Below are 6,354 nucleotides of genomic sequence, written 5' to 3' on the forward strand. Positions count from 1 at the left end.
TTGAAAAATGGTGTGTACTGACATCTTTCCGCGGTTGAAACAACATTCCTTATGATGTTCATTCATGTTTATTTGATGCTATAAAAAAACTAGTAGGAAGTGATGATCGGTTCACGAGCCACTTGCACTGAGGCGCTGTCACGACACATTAAAGAGCCACAAAACGGTATTGTTTTAATTTCTTTAAAAATGACAAAATTTGAAATTTGAGACCTTGTTTCATATCAAAAGTAACCTGCTCTGTCTTGTCTGTCGACGCGTTGTCAGTGTCCTCTTTGCTCTGTGATGTATTTTTCACTGTGTGAGAACATGATGTGTGGTGAGAGAGCGGCATGGCTTGTCGGACGTAGCAACAGTAATTTAAGGGGGCGGGTCTTTGTGAACGGTCAATTGTGTGACAGAACTCAACCATCTGAGCCACAGGTTACTTTCTACTTTTATATAGCATTTAATAGATAGAAAGATAGATACATATATACAGTATCTCACAGAAGTGAGTACACCCCTCACATTTTTGTAAATATTTTATTATATCTTTTCATGTGGCAACACTGAAGAAATGACACTTTGCTACAATGTAAAGTAGTGAGTGTACAGCTTGTATAACAGTGTGAATTTGCTGTCCCCTCAAAATAACTCAACACACAGTCATTAATGTCTAAACCGCTGGCAACAAAAGTGAGTACACCCCTAAGTGAAAATGTCCAAATTGGGCCCAATTAGCCATTTTCTCTCCCTGGTGTCATGTGACTCATTAGTGTTACAAGGTCTCAGGTGTGAATGGGGAGCAGGTATGTTAAATTTGGTGTTATCGCTCTCACTCTCTCATACTGGTCACTGGAAGTTCAACATGGCACCTCATGGCAAAGAACTCTCTGAGGATCTGAAAGCAAGAATTGTTGCTCTACATAAAGATGGCGTAGGCTATAAGAAGATTGCCAAGACCCTGAAACTGAGCTGCAGCACGGTGGCCAAGAACATACAGCGGTTTAACAGGACAGGTTCCACTCAGAACAGGCCTCGCCATGGTCGACCAAAGAAGTTGAGTGCACGTGCTCAGCATCATATCCAGAGGTTGTGTTTGGGAAATAGACGTATGAGTGCTGCCAGCATTGCTGCAGAGGTTGAAGGTGTGGGGGGTCAGCCTGTCAGTGCTCAGACCATACGCCGCACACTGCATCAAATTGGTCTGCATGGCTGTCGTCCCAGAAGGAAGCCTCTTCTAAAGATGATGGCACAAGAAAGCCCGCAAACAGTTTGCTGAAGACAAGCAGACAAAGGGACCATGTCCTGTGGTCTGATGAGACCAAGATAAACTTATTTGGTTCAGATGGTGTCAAGCGTGTGTGGCGGCAACCAGGTGAGGAGTACAAAGACAAGCGTGTCTTGCCTACAGTCAAGCATGGTGGTATGAGTGTCATGGTCTGGGGCTGCATGAGTGCTGCCGGCACTGGGGAGCTACAGTTCATTGAGGGAATCATGAATGCCAACAGAGCATGATCCCCTCCCTTTGGAGACTGGCCCGCAGGGCAGTATTCCAACATGATAACGATCCCAAACACACCTCCAAGATGACCACTGCCTTGCTAAAGAAGCTGAGTGTAAAGGTGATGGACTGGCCAAGCATGTCTCCAGACCTAAACCCTATTGAGCATCTGAGGGGCATCCTCAAATAGAAGGTGGAGGAGCACAAGGTCTCTAACATCCACCAGCTCCGTGATGTCATCATGGAGGAGTGGAAGGGGACTCCAGTGGCAACCTGTGAAGCTCTGGTGAACTCCATGCCCAAGAGGGTTAAGGCAGTGCTGGACAATAATGGTGGCCATACAAAATATTGACACTTTGGGCCCAATTTGGACATTTTCACTTAGGGGTGTACTCACTTTTGTGGTCAGCGGTTTAGACATTAATGACTGTGTGTTGAGTTATTTTGAGGGGACAACAAATTTACACTGTTATACAAGCTGTACACTCACTACTTTACATTGTAGCAAAGTGTCATGTCTTCAGTGTTGTCACATGAAAAGATATAATAAAATATTTACAAAAATGTAAGGGGTGTACTCGCTTCTGTGAGATACTGTAGATAGAGCAGTGCATTGGAAATGATGGACGCTTTTCAGGTATAACCTACAAATGTATGGAAACCATAAAATAACTGCATTCTTAAGCAGTCACATTAAATGGGACTATTTCTCTTTGTCAGCCCTGCACATCCCCTGTCAATTAAAACTAGTGGTGGTCAGCTATTTCCAATTCAACTATTTCCAACTCAGTGATTTCATAACAAATTAAATTCCCCCCTGCCAGGATTATAACATTAGTCGCAGCAAGCAATAACTTGGCAGTGAAATCACAGTACTAAAAAGTCAAAAGCACTACCTTCTTAAACCAAGATTAAATGAAATTATATACTACTACATATCATAATTTAAATATTATTTATATTATAAATAAAATATAGTTTTTACAAATTAAAACAACTAAATGCACACCTTTGAAGGCCCGAGCGAATATTTGTGCAACTCCTTACTGCCCTAGTATATCAATAGTCCCTTTAAAAGGTATACTTGTGAATTACTTGTGAAACAATGCCCCTCATCATCACAGTAATGCTAATGCCTATATCTGGTGCAATCAGTTTGCAGATTGAGGACTGCTGGGATAATCCAGATACAGGACGGTTCTGTCTGGGGAGGCAGAGTCGTTTGCCAGGGATACACGTTTTCATACTACATACTATTTATCTGCTTGTGTGTTTTTAACATGTAACTATGTCATGCTTGGTCTCATCTGACAGCTTATGAATAAGCTATAAATAACTGTGCCATAGCCTGCTTTCAAGGCTTTGAGAATCTTTCCTTTTATCACTGATAAAGTTGAAAGCTAAAGTAACGTTCAGGTTTCCTGCGTTTATCAGTTCTAGGAAAGACTTAACAAAAAGAAGAAAGGAAAGAATAACAACAACTTTATTGGAGTCAGATAAATAACTGAATTACGCATGTCATCCTTCAGCTGCATTTTGTTCCGATTATTGGTTCAAAACAGCAGCGTAAGCTTCCAGCCTTACACATACTTTTTATAATGAAATAATATTCCTTACATTATAATTTAAATATATATCATTTACATTAAAATATATTCAAAACAACAACTGAATGCATTCCTAGTTAAAATAAAAATATTCTAAAACTTTTCCAACAGTGATTAATTTTGTAAATGATGCGAATGTGGTGTCATTTGTGAAAACAAAGTATTTTCCACTGATGGCAAAAGCAACATTTTTACAGCTGAAGATATTGGATGCAAGGGAGCAAATGGGTTTCCATGTGGTCACATGAACTACTAATAAATATTATTCTTACTTCATGATGCATATACACACACACACTGCATAGCTGCAATAAAAGAGTCTTTGGCTATGAAACTAACAGCTTCGCATTTCAGGTCTAATAATGAGGATTACGTTCAACACCTACAGAGAACAAAATAGTCAACGCTTTTTAGCAGTACACACAATCCATTTAATAGTCATGTGCATGATGACAGAAGATTTTTTAGCTTGATGAATCTGGAAAACACTAATGCACTGAAATAAACTTCAAGAGGTTTATCCATGTTTGACTGAATTCCAATAAAAATGGTAACTCTCCTATCCAAACAGTGCACACAGTTTGTCCAACTCCACGATATTAAAACTCTCAGCTGCTTTGGATCTATTGTTCCACAGGATTGACCTCGACTGCTCTTGAACCTTGAGAACACCCATGAAAATCTATATGATCAGCGTTGCTGAAGTTAATGCTTCAAGATGGCACAAGGAAGTTTGGACCCATTTTAAAGTCAAATAAGTGACTATGTGACAAATATAAGAAAGAATTTCAAACAAATTTTTGTCAAACGAGTTAGTATCTGTATCTGTTGTGCATTCAATCTCATTAATCCTTGAATTGAAAATTTGTTAGTGATTTTAAAATGAACTATGTCTACTTTCACGCATTCGGTGAATGTTAGTGGATGACGTATCCTTATTATAAGCTTTTAACCTATTGTTACCCATTAATTCTTTGTTCAGACCACCATACAAATCAAAAGCCAAGCGTGAAGGCGGCCAGCAATAGTTAAGCAGGAGGAAAAAAAGCTTCGTGAACCAAGAGGCCACATTTCTTTCTTTGGCTTCACTTGCCTGTTTCAGAGCTGCTTTAAATCCACGTCATTCGAGACACTGCTTTTATAAGGTCATTTGAGAGTTCAAGCTTAGAAAATGAACAGGACCTTCTGTTATGGGGGTCCCACATAATGAGCTGTTGGACTGTAAAAAAATGGCAAAGAAATCTCCACTACATCAAACCAAACGTTTAAAATGATCCAAAGCTCAAATGCTAATTCTAGAGATTACACGAAGCTGCCAATGAGGCCACGGCTGTGTGAGGGAAGCCCCAAAATTTGTTTCAGATAAGCTCATTTATTTGAAGTCTCTTATTTTTTTTCTTTTAAGTTAACTTTTAAATTTGTATTTATGTAAACAATCCATTTAGCTGAATCTTTAAGGGACAGTACACCCAAAAATAAGTCATCATTTAGTCATCCTCAAGTTGTTCCAAACCTGTATGAAATTGTTTCTTCTGTGGAACATAAAAGAAGATATTTTGAAGAACGTGTCCATTTATTCATTTATTTTTCTTCCATACAATAAAAGTAAATGACAAAATTCTTCAATATTCCATCACAAGCAATTGCAAATACTTTTTTGGAAAGTGAAAAATGGCAAAAACACCACATCGACCTCACCCTCTGCATTAGTTAGTGGGCATAACTAGGGATTTTCCAGGGTTACTGCAGATTTAAGTTGCTATGGTGAAAAGGTATAACGCACATCAAAATAAGGGTTGTACCTAATGTGTGTGAAACCTTAGAGACATCAGAGCAAGGTACAGAGAACTGCAACTGGTGAGATCACAGGCACTCCCTGATCATCAACACAGAAATAGCCTCAAATTGTGAAGTTGTGCAGCCATCATCATTTGCCCACGCTGAATTTGAAGTAAATGGCACCTGTTGTTGACAACAAAATTTACTGTTGCGATGGAGAAGGAAGTAATAGTTGATATATTGAACGTGTAAGTGGAAATAGTGAGCCCTAGGATGAAAGAGGTTTCTGATGTAAAACACTGACAGAACCTTCAACATCTGACATTCTCTGCCCACCAGAGATGCAGGATTATTATAGTTAACTGAAACTAAAGCAAAAATGACTGTTTCTCCATGTTTTTATGGGCTCCTATGTGAAAAAGTGTGCTTAATTGTTTTCAATGTGCTCTTGTAGTATCTTAAAAATATATTTCCCTCATGTCATTCCAAACCCGTAAGACTTTCATTTATCTTCTAGACACAAATGAAGATCTTTTTGATGAAATCTGAGAGCTTTCTGTCCCTCCATTGACAGCTACTACTTTGACTCTTCAAAAAGTTCATAAGGAGATCGTAAAACTAATCCATATGAATTGAGTTGTTTAGTCCACAGTTTCTGAAGAGACTTGATCACTTTATATGATGAACGGATTGAATTTAGGCTTATATTCACATATAAACATTCATCAACTCACACATCACTTATGGTAAACGGAAGCTCAAGCATGTTTGCTTGACGTGCGAGAACCAATGAGGTTCATTCTCCTCTTACGCAGCATGTTTGAGCTTCCGCAAGAGGTTTGTTCTTGTGCGTCAAGCAGTTTCGGTTGAGCTTCTGTTTATGTTTGCTGATCAGCGTTTATATGTGAATAAAAGCCTAAATTAAATCTGTTCATCATATAAAGCGATTGAGTCTCTTTTGAAAATGTGGACTAAACCGCTCAATTCATATGGATTAGTTTTACGATCTCTTTATGAACTTTTTGAAGAGTCAAAGTGGTAGTTATATAGCTGTCAATGGAGGGACAGAAAGCGCTCAGATTTTATTAAAAATATCTTAATTTGTGTTCAAAAGATGAACGAAAGTCTTACCGATTTGGAATGACATGAGGGTGAGTAATTAATGACAGAAATTTCATTTTTGGGTGAACTAACCCTTTAAGTATATTCTTTTAAAGTATATTATTTCCCTAATAAGTACTCTTCTTAAAAGTACACTTAAGTGTACTTTTTTTTTTTTTTACAAGGGCTGCTCCAAAAACTAAAATATTTAGAACCTTTGGAGTAAGAGGTTGAACGGATAAAGGTTTTTAAAAACCTCTGTAAAGTCTGTATAACAGACTTTAACTTTTATTTCAAAATGTTTTAGTGAGCAAGAAATACAATATTTTGATTAGCCTGAACTGAGGGAGGTTTCAGATATATTTTTAAATGTCAGGAGGG

The sequence above is a fragment of the Ctenopharyngodon idella genome, chromosome 15 (assembly GCF_019924925.1).
Source record: "Ctenopharyngodon idella isolate HZGC_01 chromosome 15, HZGC01, whole genome shotgun sequence".
Classification (NCBI taxonomy): Eukaryota; Metazoa; Chordata; class Actinopteri; order Cypriniformes; family Xenocyprididae; genus Ctenopharyngodon; species Ctenopharyngodon idella.